This window comes from Musa acuminata, chromosome BXJ3-8 (genome assembly GCF_036884655.1).
Source record: "Musa acuminata AAA Group cultivar baxijiao chromosome BXJ3-8, Cavendish_Baxijiao_AAA, whole genome shotgun sequence".
Classification (NCBI taxonomy): Eukaryota; Viridiplantae; Streptophyta; class Magnoliopsida; order Zingiberales; family Musaceae; genus Musa; species Musa acuminata.
The window spans coordinates 36976266-36995917 of NC_088356.1; positions in this window are offsets into that span (position 1 = coordinate 36976266).

The following is a 19652-nucleotide window of genomic DNA, read 5'->3' on the forward strand; positions in this document are numbered from 1 at the left end:
TGTACACCCGGTTTACGGATGTCATCAATGGACTCAAAGCTCTTGGTAAAGATTTTACTAACTTTGAACTAGTAACTAAAATCTTAAGATCCCTCCCTAAAAGTTGGGATCCAAAAGTTACGGCCATTCAAGAGGCCAAAGACCTTAAAGCATTCCCTCTTGAAGAACTCATTGGGTCTCTAATGACCTACGAAATGACATGTCAAGCTCATGACGAGCTCGAGAACCCCCTTCCAAAGAACAGGAAGGATATGACACTCAAATCACAAGAAGACCACTTGAAAGAAACATCAAGTGATGAGGACAGTGACAATGACATTGCACTTTTGACTCAAAAATTTAAAAAATATTTAAGAAAGAACAAACTTAAAAATAATATAAAAAATAAATTTGAACAAAAGAAGGACCAAGTGATTTGCTATGAATGCAAAAAACCGGGACACTACAAGAACGATTGTCCTCAAGCCAAAAAGAGGACATCAAAGAAGAAGGCGCTCAAGGCAACATGGGATGATTCAAGCGCGTCCGAAGAAGAGGAGTCCAACACCGAGCAAGTTGCTCATTACGCGCTAATGGCTTTAGAAGAAGAGGTATGTGATTTATTTAATGAAGATTTATCTTTTGAAGAACTCTCTATCGCTTTTCATGAATTATTTGATGAATGTAGAACTGTTAGCAAGAAGTTAAGTATCTTAAAGAAAGAGCATGCTTTGCTACAAGATAAGTTTGATAGTCTTCAAACTCCTCCATGCTCTAAGTGTGAGTATTTAGAAGCAATAAAAAATGAAAATTTGCTTCTTAAGGAAACCTTAAACAAGTTTAAGGTTGGTAGCAAAGGATTAGATATGATCCTTGCACACAAGGGTCACATTGCAAATAGAAATGGAATTGGATTTCTAAAAGGATTACATCAAAATCCTACCACTTTCATAAAAGGACCTACATTACATGTTTCCTCTTATATGAAATGCAACTTCTGTTGCAAATCCGGACATATTGCCTACAAATGTCCATTTAGGAAAATTAGTTCACAAAAATTAATATGGGTTCCTAAAGGAACTATAAATGATTCAAAAATAAATAACAAGGTTAGTGGGTCAATTTTTGAGGCACCCAAAATCAAATGGGTACCTAAAAATCATCCTCTTTTGTAGACAAACCCACAAGCTAGGAGCAAGAGATGGTATCTCGATAGTGGATGCTCAAGACATATGACTGGAGATCCATCTCATATTTCTCTATGCTCACTAGCAAAGAAGAAGGGTACGTCACCTTCGGAGACAACAACAAAGGCAAAATCATTGGCAAGGGAACTATTGGTAACAAATTTAGTTTTTCCATTGATGATGTTTTACTAGTTAATGGATTAAAACATAATCTCTTGAGTATTAGTCAACTATGCGATAAAGGTTATATCGTTAGATTTGAATCAAATATGTGCATTATTGAAAAACCAAATCATAACATGACTATGATTGCTTTAAAACAAAATAATGTCTATACCATCAATCTTGATGAACTAGGTAATGAAATGTGTTTCTCCGCCGTAAATAATGATGCTTGGCTTTGGCATAGGAGATTAGGTCACGCAAGCATGAAAACAATATCTAAAATCTCATCTCAAGAATTAGTACGAGGGATTCCGAATATGAAGTTTATTAAGGATAAGGTATGCGATGCATGTCAACTAGGCAAACAAATAAAAACAAGCTTCAAACCAAAAAATCAAATTAGCACCACTAGACCATTACAATTGATCCATTTGGACTTATTTGGACCAATTGATACAACAAGTCTAGGTGGAAGCAAATATGCTTTTGTGATTGTGGATGACTACTCTAGATACACTTGGACCTATTTCTTAGCTCACAAAAGTGATTGCTTCAAGTGTTTCTCTAAGTTTTGTAAACTCACTCAAAACGAAAAAGGCTTTATGATTTCATCAATTCGGAGTGATCACGGTGGTGAATTCCAAAACCGTGACTTTCAAAATTTTTGTGAAGTTAATGGGTATAATCATAACTTCTCAACTCCAAGAAATCCTCAACAAAATGGAGTAGTTGAAAGGAAAAATAGAAACCTACAAGAAATGGCAAGAACTATGTTAAATGAACATAGTTTACCCAAATATTTTTGGGCCAAAGCCGTAAATACGGCTTGTTACATCATGAATAGGGTCCTAATAAGACCATCTCTATCAAAAACTCCCTATGAATTATGGAATAATAAAAAACCAAATATTTCTTATTTTAAAGTTTTTGGTTGTAAATGCTTCATTTTAAATGAAAAGGATGCCCTAGGTAAATTTGATGCTAAATCCGATGAAGGCATTTTTCTTGGTTACTCCTCCGTTTCTAAGGCCTTTCGTGTCTTTAACAAAAGGACCTTAGTAATAGAAGAGTCTATTCATGTAGTTTTTAATGAAATTTCTGATTTAAAAAAAAATGATTTTGATGATGATCTTGATTTTGATAATTTGAATTTAAACGAACCCCCTCCTCAAAATAGCCATTTGAATGCATCTTCTTCCGAAATTTCTTTACCCAAAGAATGGAAGTATGTAGATGCTCATCCAAAGGAGCTAATTATAGGAGATACAACAAAAGGGGTTCAAACTCGTTCTTCTGTCAAGAATTTTTGTGCTAACGCCGCTTTCCTTTCTCAAATTGAACCTAAATGCATTGACGAAGCCTTAAAAGATGATTTTTGGGTCATTGCAATACAAGAAGAATTGAACCAATTTGAGAGGAATGAGGTATGGAAGCTTGTTCCTAGACCAAGTGACCACTTAGTCATAGGTACTAAGTGGGTCTTTAGAAACAAGCAAAACGAAAATGGTATCGTGGTTAGAAACAAGGCTAGATTAGTGGCCAAAGGTTTCAACCAAGAAGAAGGTATCGATTACGAAGAAACCTTCGCTCCCGTGGCTCGATTAGAAGCCATAAGGATGCTCCTTGCCTATGCTAGTAGTAATAATTTTAAACTATTTCAAATGGATGTCAAAAGTGCTTTCTTGAATGGTTTTATTTCTGAAGAAGTATATGTCGAACAACCTCCCGGATTTGAAAATTCTCTTCTTCCTAATCATGTATTCAAATTGACTAAAGCTCTCTATGGCTTGAAACAAGCTCCTAGAGCTTGGTATGAAAGGCTTAGTTCCTTTCTTATTTTAAATAATTTTACCAAAGGCAAGGTTGATACTACATTGTTTATTAAACATTTTGAAAATAATTTTCTTATTGTGCAAATTTATGTTGACGATATTATTTTTGGCTCTTCGGATGAATCACTATGTGAATCATTTACCAAATGTATGAGTCATGAATTTGAAATGAGTTTAATGGGTGAATTAACTTTCTTTTTAGGATTACAAATCAAACAACTTAGTGATGGTATATTTCTTAACCAATCCAAATATACATTAGAATTGTTAAAACGATTTAACATGGATAATTCAAAAGCAATAAACACCCCTATGAGTACTACGACTAAGTTAGATATGGATGAAAATAGTGAAAATTTCGATCAAAAAACATATAGGGGAATGATAGGTAGTCTACTCTACCTCACCGCGACTAGACCAGATATTATGTTTAGTGTAGGACTTTGCGCTAGGTTTCAATCTAATCCTAAATTATCTCATCTAAAGAGTGTTAAAAGAATATTTAGGTATCTTAAAGGAACTCCAAATTTAGGATTGTGGTATCCAAAATCTGAAAAATTCGATCTAATAGCTTATGCAGATGCCGATTTTGGTGGATGTAGGATAGATAGAAAAAGTACATCCGGAACATGCCAATTTTTAGGACATGCACTTGTTTCTTGGACTTCCAAGAAACAAAATTCAGTTGCACTATCTACGGCGGAAGCCGAATACATTGCTGCAAGTGCATGTTGTGCACAAGTCATTTGGATGAAAAATACATTAGAAGACTATGAAATTCACTTTAAAAACATTCCCATAAAATGTGATAATACTAGTGCCATATGTCTTACTAAAAATCCAATTCAGCACTCTAGAACTAAGCACATCGACGTTAGGCATCATTTCATACGCGATCATGTCCTTAACAATGATGTTGTTCTAGAATTCATTGACACAAAGCATCAATTAGCAGATATATTTACAAAAGCTTTGAATGAAGACCAATTTGAATTCATTAGAAGGGAATTAGGTATGTTAAATTGTCCCTAAGAATAAACTTGTTTGAATGGATTTTTCATAAAGTTTTTCATTCTCTCTCCGTTCCTCGGTGACTTGTTAAATTATCTTATCCTATCTTGAGTCAAACACCGCTTCCATCTGATCAAGATTAATGATTTTATGATATTTTGAATCTCGAAATTGATTTTGATGGCTTGATTATGAGTTTCAAGTTGACGAATTGAATTTGAATGGATTTGTATTCGAATTATGATCTTGACTTATTGGAGTTACTACTTAAAATTTTTTTTCTTATCCCAATCTCTTCTTTGTACATCTACAATTTTTGTTATTTATAAAAAGAAGAGATTTGATAATATGGATGAATGCTGAATTTTCCTTTAAGATGAACTCTGCGTAAATATTTTAGCATACTTAATTTTGAATGATAAAATCTTTGTATGATCAATGATAATATAGATGAGTGATGTATGATCAATGATAAAATCTTTGTATGATAAATTATGTGCTTCAAGTCTCATTCCCTTTTTGTTGATGACAAAGGGGGAGAAAAGTGATGACTTGTATCATTTTAATAGCACGACTTATATGAATTGCAAAAGCTTGTGCGATATGAATGTCTTATATGCCTTGCAAAATCCTTGAGAATATCACAAGATTGATTGATCATATTGAAAGCATGCCTTACATCGATATCATGAAATTCATGTTGAAAATCTTTATCTCCTATCATAGTAAAAATTGTCCCATATCATTTGACTTATGATTTTCATCGAAGTTTCGCATTTACTATTGCTTAATGAGAATAACGATAAGCTCTACGGTTAGAACTTATCGGTTTATGCTTGAATTCAATGGATGAAATTCAAGTGTTTTCATCTTCTCATAATATGGCATATAGATAGGGGGAGTTATGTTTAACTCCATCATCAATTGATTGTCATCATCAAAAAGGGGGAGATTGTTGAATCTCGGATTTTGATGATGAAATCAATTGATGGGTTAATTGATCTAATCCATATTATTGAGTTAAGTGTGTAGGATTAACTACGATAACCAGAAAACACAAAGCAAGAATACCAGAGTCAAGATCGATGGACGTTTAAGAGTCCGAAGAATCGTCGGAGATGCTGCCGGAACCAACCGAGAAGAAATCGGGAACCTATCGGAATTTTCGGAAGTTCGCCGAAGAGATCGTCGGAGGTTCACGGAGATCACCGAGAAGGCTCGGCTACTCGTTAAAGTCATCACAAGATCGGGAGCTTGATGGGAGTCCGTCGGAAGAAGCTCGTCGGAAAGCTCGTCGAAACAAGACTCGACGTTCGCGGTTGAAAGCTTGCTTAGGATGTGTTTTTGTTATGTAGTTCACTTGTAATTAGGATTAAGATTAAGAGATAATCCTGTATCTTGGTTAGGGGCCAACTGGGCCCAAAGTCAGATATGGTTTGGGCTTAAATTAAGCCAAACCAGTGAAATCGGAGTGCCAAGCGGTGGCACCGCCTAGCACCCGAGAGCTGGGCGGTGACACCTCCTTGGCTTGGCGGTTGCACCGTCCAACACCCGAGCGCTGGGCGGTGGCACCTCCAGCACCGGGAACCCTAAGAGAATTCAAATTTTGGAGCCCAAATTTGAATCCTCTTGAGGCCTATAAATACCCCTCAAATCTCAGCTAAGATAACAACTTTTGAGAAGCATTTTGATTGAGAGAAAAGTCTTAGATAGTCTTAGCAAGTCTTGTTTTCAATTTGCTAGAGAGTTCTCCTCCTTCTTTCTTATTGAAAATTTGTAAGAGGTTGAACTGCTTGTAAAAGGTTGTAAGAGGGGTGTTTACCCTTCCATTTCAAGAGATTTGCTAGTGGAAGGTGGGAGCCTCATCGAAGAGGGGCATCGCAAGTGGAGTAGGTCATTTGACCGAACCACTCTAAAAATCGGCGTAATCTCTAGTTTGCTTTTTATTATTGTTATTTACATTACTGCAAATCTTCTTACTGCTTTAGTTCCTTATTACCCTTACTGCGCATCTTTAAGAATACGCTTTCAAGTTAAACTTTTCAAGTTCCGTTCTTATCGTACGAAAGATTTTTCTAAAATCGAAGTTTTAATCCGCTGCACTAATTCACCCCCTCTTAGTGCCGCTCCGATCCTAACAGCCCCTAGTTAATTTAGTGGGATTACCTCCCAATCCTAACTCAATTTACGAACTAACTATAATAATTAAGATAATTGACAAAGCATTCTTGTTTCGATAAATCAATTGCTCTTCCGGCGAGCTTCCGACGATCTTTCGACGAACTTCCGGTAAGCTCCTAAACTTTACGATGATCTTTTTGGAAATTTTCGATGAGCTTCTTTGGCAAGTTCTTGGACCTCTCGGTTGGTTCCGGTGGAGCTTCTGATGAACGTTCGGACTTCCGATGAACTCTTGAACTCCCAACGAGATCTCGATCTTGACTTCGGCACAACACCTGCTTTATGTCTTACTGCTATCGTAGTTAATCCAGCACACTTTTCTCAACATATAGATTAGCAAACAATCTACAATTGATTTCATCATCAAAATCTGAGATTTAACAATCTCCCCCTTTTTGATGATGATAATCAATTGATGATGGAGTTAACCTTAAGTCCCCCTATCTATATGCCATACATAAGAAAAGACATTCTTGAATTTAAGGCATTTGAATTCAAGTATCAAACTGATAAGTTAAGTTCATTTAAACTTATCAACATGCACATCATGATTTAACATTCTCATAATACGATGCCATGTATTTATCAATGAAAATGATGTCAAGGCATGACATCCATTTTCAAGTCCAGACATTCATCATTTGTAAGTATGATACAAATTTCAAATATGAAATATAGCACGATGACAAAGATAGCAATTCATCATTCCATGACAAGATATCAATTGTAGAATATCAAGCTAAGCTCAAGATATCTTATCATAATGAAAGACATTTATCAAGCATTCACAAAATTTATGATAAGCATTTATGGTAAGACACATTGCATATATTTATAATATCAATTTGTCATCAATTTACTACTTTTTGATATTATTTCTCCCCTTTTGTCACCAACAAAAGGGAGAACAATTCAACAATGCAAGTGTGGTAAAAATTCATGCAAGTTTCACACTAATTTATTCAATCAATATTGCATCGTTGCATGGTAACATTCAAAAGTTCTCAATACTAAAGAGATAGATTCTATCAACTTCTCCCCCTTTGGCATCAAAAACTTTACGTGAAGAAGGAAGGTAAGGAGGGAATCCAATAATAACCTAATTTGTGAAATGATTTGAATCAAAATATCATTTGAAATCAAATCATCATTCTTGCAAGTAATCATCTCATATGAAAATTCATCTTTCAAGAATCAAGATATCCATTGGAATTCATAAAATTCATCTTTCATGAGAAGAATAAGGAAGAATTCATGGGAAAAAAGTGTTAGGATCGGAGCGGCACTAAGAGGGGGGGGGGGGGGGAGGGGTGAATTAGTGCAGCGGATTAAAACTCGTAAGTTTGAAAATAAATTCATAAATACGAGAAGATTTCGTTTTGATAGTAACTTAAGTAAAATGAGAAAGTGAAATCCGAACTTAAAGAAACGCGCCAATTTAAGGAAGGTAAATCCGAACTTAAAGATTTCGTTTTGCTAGCAGTAGTGTAGATGACAATTTCAGGAAGGTAAATACTCACACATTCAAGAAACGCGCCAATTTAAAGTGGTTCGGTCAAAATGACCTACATCCACTTGCGAAGCCTTCTTCAATGAGGCTCCCAACTTCCACTAGCAAATCACTTTGAAGGGGAAGGACAAATAACCCTCTTATAACCTTTTTACAAATGGTTCATACTCTTACAAATCTTCAACGAAAAGGAAAGAGGTGAACACTCAAGCAATTGAAAACAAGGCTTGCCAAAAACTTTACAAAGGCTTTTGTCTCAATCTAATGCTTCTCAAAGGTTGTAATCTCAGTTGAGAATTGAGGGGTATTTATAGGCCCCAAGAGGATTCAAATTTGGGCTCCAAATTTTGAATTCTCTTGGGTTTCCGAGGCTGGCGGTGCCACCGCCTGTTAGTATCTGACACTGACAGTGTACTGGCGGTGCCACCGCCGGACCTGTCAGGTGCTGGGCGGTGCCACCGCTCAGTCCAGCGGTGCTACCGCTCAGTTCTCGGTGCTACCGCTCAGTTCTCGGGTTCAGTCCAATGGTGCTACACTATTTTAGCTCACTGGTTGGGCTCAAAACTTGGCCCAAACTAGTCCGAACTCGGGCCCAATTGGTCCCTACTTGGGTTATAAGATTAACACCTAATCCTAACCCTAATTAACGTGCTAACTATGAATTTAAAGACATTTCCTAAGCTATTAGGTCAAGACTTCTTCCAGCGAGCTTCCGGCGAACTTCTGATAAACTCTCGAAACCATTCTGCGGACTCCCGGCAAACTCCTAGACTTCACGATTTGATCTTGGCGAGTTCCAATGAGCTTCTTTGGCAAGCTCCAATCTTTCTCGACAAGCTCCGTGAACTTTCAACGAACCTTCTGGCGAGCTTCCGAAAAACCCTTCGGCAAGCTCCCTACTCATTCTCGGCTAGTTCTGGCAGCATTCCCGATGAACCTTCGGACTTCCGTCGAACTCTCGAACTCGCAACAAATACTTCGTGCTTGACTCTGACACTTTGTTTCGCTTTATGTCTTCATTGTTATCGTAGTTAATCCTGCACATACAAGCCAAAACTCTACTCCGATCTAAACAATTATTACAACGTGAATTGACATTCTATTGCCCGGCACGTCATTGGTTGGCGCTTCGTCCGATTCTTCAGCGCATCATTCTCTCTTGCGGCTTGTTGCCCAATCGGCGGTTGACCTCCGCAACCCCGATATCCTTGGCACAATTCCAGTCTTGGCCCGATGCCCGACATCCGAAGCCTTCTGCCGTCCAATATCCTGACGTGATCTCCTCCGGCGCAGCGTCAATTCCTCTTACATTAACTGTCTAATCCTGATCGAGTAGACCTGCATCACTCAAAATGCAGTTAAACATCTAAACACAATCAATTAATTTCATCATCAAAATCTGAGATTCAACAAGAAGCACCATATGAAGGATAAAGGAAATTCCATGAATAAACCTTCGTAAATCAAATCCATTTCTCATTTAAAGATTCATAAGAGTGAAATCTATAAGAGATGCATTTGTCAATGAATTCCATATATGAAATCTCATTAAGTGATGGAGCAAGGATATGAAGTAAATTTGATATCAAGGAAGATAAAATCAAAATAAATTCATGAAAGCTCCATTCATGAAATACATTACGAGAAGGCACCAAGTCCGGAAAAGAAATATAACAAACTTATATATTTGGACAATTTAACATCCCTAATTCCCTTCTAATGAAATTAAATTATTCTTCATTTAAGGGTTTTATAAAGATACCCGCCAATTGATGTTTCGTATCAATAAACTCTAAGATTACATCATGATTATTAATAAGGTCTCGTATAAAGTGACGCCTAATGTTAATGTGTTTAGTTCTAGAGTGTTGAATAGGATTTTTTATTAAACATATTGCACTTGTATTGTCATATTTTATAAGAATATTCTTAAGATAAATTTTATAATCTTATAATGTATTTTTCATCCATACAACTTGTGCACAATATGCACTAGCCGCAATGTATTCAACTTCAGTTGTGGATAGTGCAACCGAGTTTTATTTCTTAGAGAACCAAGAGACAAGTGCGTATCCTAAAAATTGACATGTTCCGGATGTGCTCTTTCTATCTATTCGGCACCCAGCAAAATCAATATCGGCATAACTATGAAATTCAAAATTTTTAGATTTTGGATACCATAATCCTAATTTAGGAGTTCCTTTTAGGTATCTAAAAATCCTTTTGACAGCTTTTAAATGAGATTGCTTAGGGTTAGATTGAAATCTAACATAAAGTTCTACACTAAACATGATATCTGGTTTAGTTGCGATGAGGTATAGCAAACTACCTATCATATCCTTATAGGCTTTTTGAACAAAGCTTTCTCCACATTCGTCAATGTCTAACTTAGTGGAGGTACTCATAGGAGTATTGATAGCCTTTGAACTATCTATATTAAACCGTTTTAGTAAGTCCAATGCATATTTTGTTTGACTAATAAAAATATCATCATTAAGTTATTTGATTTGTAAGCCTAAAAAGAAAGTTAGTTCCCCTATTAGGCTCATTTCGAACTCTAGACTCATGCTTTTGACAAACGATTCATATAAGGATTCATTTGTAGACCCAAAAATAATATCATAAATATAAATTTGAACAATAAAAAAAATATTTTTAAAATATTTGATAAACAATATAGTATCGACCTTGCCTAGAGAAATTATTTTGAATAAGAAAAGAACTAAGTCTCTCACGACCCGGAGGTAACATAGTACACTCATCAGGCTCTTATAAGCTAATCATACACATTCCCCACTTCCGATGTGGGACTAATGGGATATTACATTATCCCCAACTCAATTAGCTTGACGTCCTCGTGATCGAACCCTAGCATAGTGCATGTGAGGTGCCTGACATATCCCAGATCGAACCCTAGCATAGTGCATGTGAGGTTTAACTCGGTGGCTCCACGCCGTGACGAGATTCTCTAACTCCATCCACGGACCAAAATGCTTAAGCGGGAGGTAACGTAGTACACTCATCAGGCCCTTATAAGCTAATCACACACATTCCCCACTTCCGATGTGGGACTAATGGGATATTACATTATCCAAAAATGTCACGACTCGGGTCTGATGAGCTAACTGGCCAATAACTCCATTTTGGTCCTCTCATCAGGCCCTTATAAGCTAATCATACACATTCCCCACTTCCGATGTGGGACTAATGGGATATTACATTATCCCCAACCCAATTAGCTTGACGTCCTCGTCAAGGCCTGACATATCCCAGATCGAACCCTAGCATAGTGCATGTGAGGTTCACCCTGCCCTAATGCTAGGTCGGCTCTGATACCAAAACTCCATTTTGGTCCTCAACGGCGGACCAAAATGCTTAAGCGATAGGTAACGTAATACACTCATCAGGCCCTTATAAGCTAATCACACACATTCCCCACTTCCGATGTGGGACTAATGGGATATTACATTATCCCCAACCCAATTAGCTTGACGTCCTCGTCAAGGCCTAACATATCCCAGATCGAACCCTAGCATAGTGCATGTGAGGTTTAACTCAGTGGTGGCTCCACGCCGTGACGAGTTCTCTAACTCCATCCACGGGTAGCCCTTTCCTACTGCAGCCCTCTCACCCTGCCCTAATGCTAGGTCGGCTCTGATACCAAATGTCACGACCCGAGTCTGATGAGCTAACTGGCCAATAACTCCATTTTGGTCCTCAACGGCGGACCAAAATGCTTAAGCGGGAGGTAACGTAGTACACTCATCTGGCCCTTATAAGCTAATCATACACATTCCCCACTTCCGATGTGGGACTAATGGGATATTACAGCAGTAATGTAAATGACAATAAGAAATGCAAACCAGAGATTACGCCGTTTTTAAAGTGGTTCGGTCAAGTGACCTACATCCACTTGCGAGGCCCCTCTTCGATGAGACTCCCACCTTCCACTAGCAAATCTCTTAAAAGTGAAGTGTGAATACCCCTCTTACAACTTTTACAAGTGGTTCACTCTCTTACAGATTTTCAGCAAGAAAGAAGGAGGTGAACACTAGCAAATTGAAAACAAGACAAGCTAACACTTTTCTAAGGCCTTTCTCTCAAACACTTGCTGCTCAAAAAGTTGTATTCTCAGCTGAGACTTGAGGGGTATTTACCCTTCACTTTCAAGAGATTTGCTAGTGGAAGGTGGGAGCCTCATCGAAGAGGGGCCTCGCAAGTGGATGTAGGTCACTTGACCGAACCCATGAATCATTTATCTTAAATTGATTTAACTCTTCTTGCATTGCGATAACCCATGAATCATTTTTTAAGGCATCGTCAATGTATTTAGGTTCAATTTAGGAGAGAAAAACGATGTTGGCATAAAAATTGTTAAGAGAAGAACGAGTTTGAACCCCTTTTGATGTGTCTCCTATGATTAGGTTCTTATGATGAGCATCTACATACTTCCATTCTTTAGATAAGGATATTTCGGAAGAAGATGCATCCAAGTTGCTAGATGGAGAAAGGGTTTCATTTAAATTTAAAGCATCAAAGTTAAGATCATCATCAAAATCATTTTTTTTAGTTACAGAAACTTCATTAAAAGCCACATGAATAGACTTTTCTATAATCAAAGTTCTTTTGTTAAAGATACGAAAAGCCTTAGAAATAAAAGAATAACCAAGAAAAATTCCTTCATCGGATTTTGCATCAAACTTTCCTAAGGTATCTTTTTCATTCAAAATAAAACATTTGCACCCGAAGATTTTAAAATATGAAATGTTGGGTTTTTTGTTGTTTCACAACTCATAAGGAGTTTTTGAAAGCAATGGTCTTACTAGAACCCTATTCATGACATAGCATGCCGTATTTACAGCTTTGGCCCAAAAATATTTGGGTAGGCTATGTTCGTTTAACATAGTTCTAGCCATTTCTTGTAAGTTTTTATTTTTTTTTCTTTCTACTACATTTTGTTGAGGATTTCTTGGAGTAGTGAAATTGTGGTTGTATCCATTAGATTCATAAAATTCTTGGAAATCACGGTTTTGAAATTCACCACCATGATCACTTCGAATTAAAGAAATCATAAAACCCTTTTCGTTTTGAACAAGTTTACAAAACTTAGAGAAATACCTAAAGCAATCATTTTTGTGTGCTAGAAAGTAAGTCCATGTGTATCTACAATAATCGTCCATGATAACAAAGGCGTATTTGCTATCTCTTAGGCTTGATGTAGTAATTGGTCTGAATAAGTCCATATGGATTAATTGTAATGGTCTAGAGGTGCTTATTTGGTTCTTTGGTTTAAAGCTACTTTTTATTTGTTTTCCTAGTTGACATACATCACACACATTGTCTTTAATGAACTTAATGTGAGGAATTCCTCTTACAAGTTCTTTAGATGAGATTTGAGAGATTAGTTTCATATTAGAATGACCTAATCTTCGATGCCAAAGCCAAGCATTATCATTTAAAACTGAAAGACACATTTCATTATAAAGATCATCAATGTTGATAGTGTATACATTATTTTATTTTAGGGTAATCATAGATGTGTTTTTGTATGGTTTTTCTATAATACAAGCATTCGATTTAAATCTACCAATATATCCTTTATCACACAATTGACTAATACTTAAAAGGTTATACTTTAAACCATCAACCAACAATATATCTTCAATAAAAAGGTTAGATTTATTACTTATGGTTCCTTTGCCAATGATTTTACCCTTGTTGTTGTCTCCGAAGGTGACATATCCTTTGTCTAGGCTAGTGAGCTTAGAGAATTGAGATAGATCTCCGGTCATATGCCTTGAGTATCCACTATCAAGGTATCATCTCTTGTTCTTAGCTTATGATGATAACCATTTCTACAAAAAAGGATGATTTTTAGGTACCCATCTGACCTTAGGTGCTTCAAAAATCGATTGGCTTAACTCATCATTTTGCATGGAATTCTTTACGGTTCCTTTAGGAATCCAAATTAGTTTGTGTGGACTACATTTCTTAAATGGACAATGATAAGCTACATGTCCAAATTTACAACAAAAGTTACATTTATTTCGGGGTGAAATATGCAAAGTAGGGCTTTTAACAAAGGTAGTTGGATTTTGGTGAGAGCTACTCACAAATCTGATTCCGCTTGTTCTATGAACGTGACCCTTGTTGGCAAAGATCATGTTTAAGGACTTGCTACCAACCTCAAACCTTTCAAAGGTTTCTTTGAGTAGCAATTTATCCTTTCTAAGTGTTTCTACTTCATGGCATTTTGTGCAAGGAGCTAAACTAACATCATGTTCAATTTTTAGTCTATCAAAATTGCTAATAAGAGAAGCATGTTCCTTTTTTAAAGAGTTATACTTTTTACTCAAGGTTCTATATTCATCAAACAATTCATGAAAAGCACTTAAAAGCTCATCGAAAGATAAATTTGTATCTAATGAATTTGTTACCTAATCTCCAATAGCCATTAGTGTGTAGTGAGCAACATGCTTTGTGTTGGTTAGCTCCTCTTCTTCGGATGTACTTGAGTCATCCCATATTGTTTTAAAAGCCTTCTTCTTCTTTGGTTGCTTCCTTTTTGCTTGGGGACATTCACTCTTGAAGTATCATGGCTTCTTGCATTCATAGCATATCACTTATTCTTTCTTAGGTTCAAATTTATTTTTTTTGTCATTTCTAAATTTATTCCTTTTTATGAATTTTTTAAACTTTCTTGTTAAGAGTGTCAAGTTATCATCAAGATCCTCATCACTCGAATTTTCTTTCAAGTCGTATTATTGAGTTCTTAGTGTCATATTCTTCCTATTTTTTGGAAGGTTGCTCTCAAGCTTTTCATGAGCATTACAAGTTATCTCATAAGTCATTAGTGACCCGATTAGTTCTTCGAGAGGAAAGTTATTTAAATTTTTGTCCTCTTGAATGACCGTGACTTTAGGGTCCCAACTCTTTGGAAAGGATCTTAAAATTTTATTAACAATTTCAAAATCTGAGAAACCTTTACCAAGTCCTTTTAGACCATTGATGACATCCGTAAATTGGGTGTACATGTCTCCAATGGTCTCACTCGGTTTCATCCGAAACAACTCATAAGTATGTACTAAAAGATTAACTTTCGACTCCTTCACTCGACTAGTGCCTTCATGAGTCACTTCGAGTGTATGCCAAATATCAAAAGCAGTTTCACAAATAGACACACGATTGAACTCATTTTTATCTAAAGCACAAAACAAGACATTCATAGCCTTGGCGTTTAAAGCAAAAGTCTTCTTCTCCAACTCATTCCAATCATTTATTGGAAGAGAAGACTTTTGAAACCCATTTTCAATAATATTTTATAATTTAAAATCTATTGAAATTAGGAAGATCCTTATTCTAGTCTTCCAATAATCTGTCCCATTGAAGATGGGCGGATGTGTAATTGAATGACCATCTTGGTTGCTAACAAATACTATCTCTCTTGGGTTTCACACCAAATGAGAGTGAACCTTACTCTGATACCAATTGTTAGGATCAAGAGCGACATTAAGGGGGGGGGGGGGGGCGGGGTGTGTGTGAGTTAGTCCAGTGAAAAATTCTTCGATTTTGTATAAAGTTTGTCTCGATTCAAATCATTTAGGAAAGATGTTAAACTTAAAACTTTCGTAAGAATGGAACGAGAAGCTCAAGGAGATTTGTATTAAAGTAAATTGCACAAAAGTAAAAGCAAACCAGAATTTAGAGTGGTTTGGTCAATAAGACCTATGTCCACTTTGGATTCCTCCTTCGTCGAGGTCACCGGCATCCACTAAAAGCCTTCCTTCAATAAGCGAAGACCAACCACCTTTTATAGTGCTTTCTCCTTCTGCCGGGTTTAGGAAACAACTCTTACAAGTCTCACTCCTCTTTCTTGGATAGTTATAAGGCTAAGAGAGGGAGGAGGAGAACTCTTCTCACTTTTATAATACTTTTCACACCCCAAACACTTAAAATTTTTCATACATATAATAGCACTTTGTTATCCTTTCATACAGAAAAGAGTGAGATATTTATAGACCCTAATGGCTTTAAAAGTTGGAGCCAAAAAATTCAAATCATTGGATTTCGGGATGCTGGCGGTACCACTGCCATTAATGGGTGGTACCATCGCCTAACAGAGCTTAGAGACCGAGCTCTGGCGGTACCACCGCCTGACAGGGGCGGTACCACTGCTGGCAGCATTGATTGCTAGTGGTACCACCACCCAGACCACCTGGGAGGTTGGGTCTCCCATGCAGTGCTACCGTCAACCATGTTTTCAGGGGCTGAATGAGCTATTCAATCCGACCCAATTCAGCCCTGTTAAGGGCCCAGTTGGTCCTTAATTAAGTTAGTGGGATTACCTCCCAATCCTAACTTAATTTACGGACTAACTACAATAATTAAGACAATCGACAAAGCATTCTTGTTCTAGTACATCAATTGTTTTTCCGATGAGCTTCCGGGGAACTTCCGGCAAGCTCCTGGACTTTACAACGATCTTCTTGGTGAGTTTCGATGAGCTTCTTTGGCAAGTTCTTAGACCTCTCGGTTGGTCCCAGTAGAACTTCCGACGAACGTCCGGACTTCCGACGAACTCTTGAACTCCTAACGAGATCTCGATTTTGACTTCGGCACAATACCTGCTTTATGTCTAACTGCTATCATAGTTAATCCTACATGCTTTTCTCAACATATAGATTAGATCAAACAATCTACAATTGATTTCATCATCAAAATCCGAGATTCAACATTTGCAACGATGCGAGATTCCTCATGTTTGATTGATGGATCATTGTTGATAACTTGTTGTCAGTGATAATATTGTTGAGGACGATGGCCTCCCATGGTCACTAGCCCAATTGTGGGCAGTAGCTATATAGGTGCCATTGTACGTAACAGAAGCATTATGTGGTCATATGAATAGTTGCTTTATGTAGCAGCCTTACGATTGTCGTAAGTGGTTGCAATAATGTCGCTACCGTGACAACTATAGTAGTGACGTGTCTACGACGTTTATAACAATGTTATTGCGTGCAATGACTACGGTGATTATAGCAATGCCACTTTGGTGGTATTTATTGGCCATGGCATTAACTGGACGCCGAAGGCCAATGACTATCCAGGCGAAAGAGTGGACATAGCCACGCGCCATGGTGACCATGTGGGTCGCTGATCGACGCATGTGCATAGCCACACATAGGTAAAACAACACAACATAGCACGGTGATAGTAGGACTCTAGCTTGGAGAGTCCTAATTGAGAGGGACATTCATGTAAAACCTACCTAAGCCGATCCCTGTTAAAGAGGTGAAGAGGCCGGCTAGGATTAGAAGGTTATTTCTTAGAGAAGAATTAGGAGTTGTAAAGGAATAGGAGTCTTGAGTAGGAGTCCTATTAGGAGTTAGGGTTTAGAAGCCCTATAAATAGTCATGTATTCCTCCTCTTTTCATAAGCAATAGATGAATCTTTTCTGCAGCCTTTGAGCAACAACTTGAAGGGAGAAACCCCTATAGAGTTCCAAGGAGGCCGATCCCCTAAAGAGATCAACCTCAAGTTTAGAATCTGCAAGGATTCTAACAGGTGACCAGTGAGGTTACCAATCGATAGTGTAAGAACAACCATCACCTAAAGCAGTGGCCATTGCCAAAATAAAGGAATTATAATTTTTTACTTTTAAAATTATAATTTTACTCTTATAAATATTTTAAATTCTAATTTATATCCTTTTGATAGTTCTACCCTTTAGAAAGTATATATTTGCATTATATATCCTAAGAAAAATTATAGTTTTGCCTCTTAGAAATTAATTTTTTTTAACTTGTATTCTCAATTATAAAATTTACCAATATGATTTATTTTAATCAAATATTTTGATCAAACCTGATCATTATTATTTTTTGACTACTTAATTGGATTTAGATTTGATCAATCAAGTTTTGATTAAATTTGGGTCAAGTTAAATTTTAATCAATTTTTTAATTTGATCAACTTTAATTTTTGACTAACTTAATTGGGCTGATACTTAGTCTAATTTTAGGTCTACCCAATTAAATAGGGTTGACTAGTCCAATTTATGATTCCATACAAAAAAATATAAATTAGAATTTAAAAGAGCATAATGCAAATATCTTAAAAGATTTTGGTAGATTAAGGCATAAATAAAATTGAAAAGATCAAACACAAGACTTATTGGATATCCCATATCCAATCCTTTATTAACCGAGTGAGAACATCTAAAATATTCCTCTTATGATACCGAGAGTGGATAATATTTTATTGACACTTAATTGCCTTCATAAGATTAGTTGTCATTCCTAATGACTTTCTATAGTAGATTTGAAACTTTCAAACTTATAAAACCAGTATCAAAGAATGTAGTACTCAAACAAGACATCTTTGGTATCTCAAGTTTAAGGACCATATACATAACTAAGACCACAGAATCACTATCTGACGATGAGGTATCATTAACCATATAGTATTCCGTAAGTGGATCATTCAGTGAACTTATTTTCTAATCAGCACTGCACTATATCGCTAGTATCCCCACATAAGCAATTATGAGACCAACTACCTCCATCATATGGATGGATATATAATACATCGGTCTATCCGATTATCTTGATGTCCTTCTCGAGTAATCTAAGACTAAAAATATTTAGGATTTATGTTTAAAGACGAATTAGTCTCACTATCATGATCTCATCATGATCCAATTCTCATTACACAGATCCAAGGATATCACAATATATTTATCATATAACATAAAGTAAGAAAACATCATTAATATTAACCAAAAGAAATTGTGCAGTGGTTACACATGTCATCACTCACGTAATTGGTTTGTAAGGCACATATGACTAGTAGTACCACCATCACCCTAAGTGGTACTACCACCTACACAGGCGGTACCAATGTCGGCAGTATTGACAAGCACTATTTGTGCTTGTCGACTAGCTTAGGTGGTAGCACCACCTAGGCTTAACGATAGCATCACCTAAGCCAACTAAAGGCCATTGTTTTGGCCTTCTAATAGGCCTAATTAGGTCCGAGTCCAAGCTCATTGGCTTTCTCGATAAGTTGGCATGGTTTTGACCTAATACTAATATAAATTGACCCAAAAAGATCTCGATCAATACTTTAACAATCCAATTACATGTCTGACATAATTACGAAGCTGTTTAGCACATTATATGCCATTCTAGCATGTTATCTGATCTTCCAACATTTTGTCCAAACCTCCGGCACATCGTCTTTTCCTTCGGCATATCGCTCGACCTATTGGCATGTCGACTTTCTCGTGACATCCGATCTTTTGGTGCAATACTTGATCCTTCGAGCACAATGTCTGAACTTTAGTATGAAGCCCAATCTTCGGCACGTCGACCAATCCTCCAACTCGACGTCCAATTTTTGACATGATACTTTTCTCGGTACAACGTATAATTTTCTTGCTTCGATAATTTACCCTTTGATGGTTCGTGTCCATGAGTGAAATATTTCTTGCATCACTTATCTCAAAAGCATATTAGTCCATAAACTCATTAATTGATTTCATCATCAAAATTTGGGATTCGATAGGACCATCGCCAATAGCTTATTGTCGATAATAGTATTGTTGAGGGCGATGGCCTCCCGTGGTCGCCAGCTTAGTCATGGGCAACAACTATAAAGGTGCCATTATACGCAACATTGTGCGATGACATGCATTGTTGCTTTGTGTAGCAACCTTTCGAGGGTCACAAGCGGCTACAATAATGTCACTACCATAGCGACTATAGTAGTGATTGCTAGTCATATGTG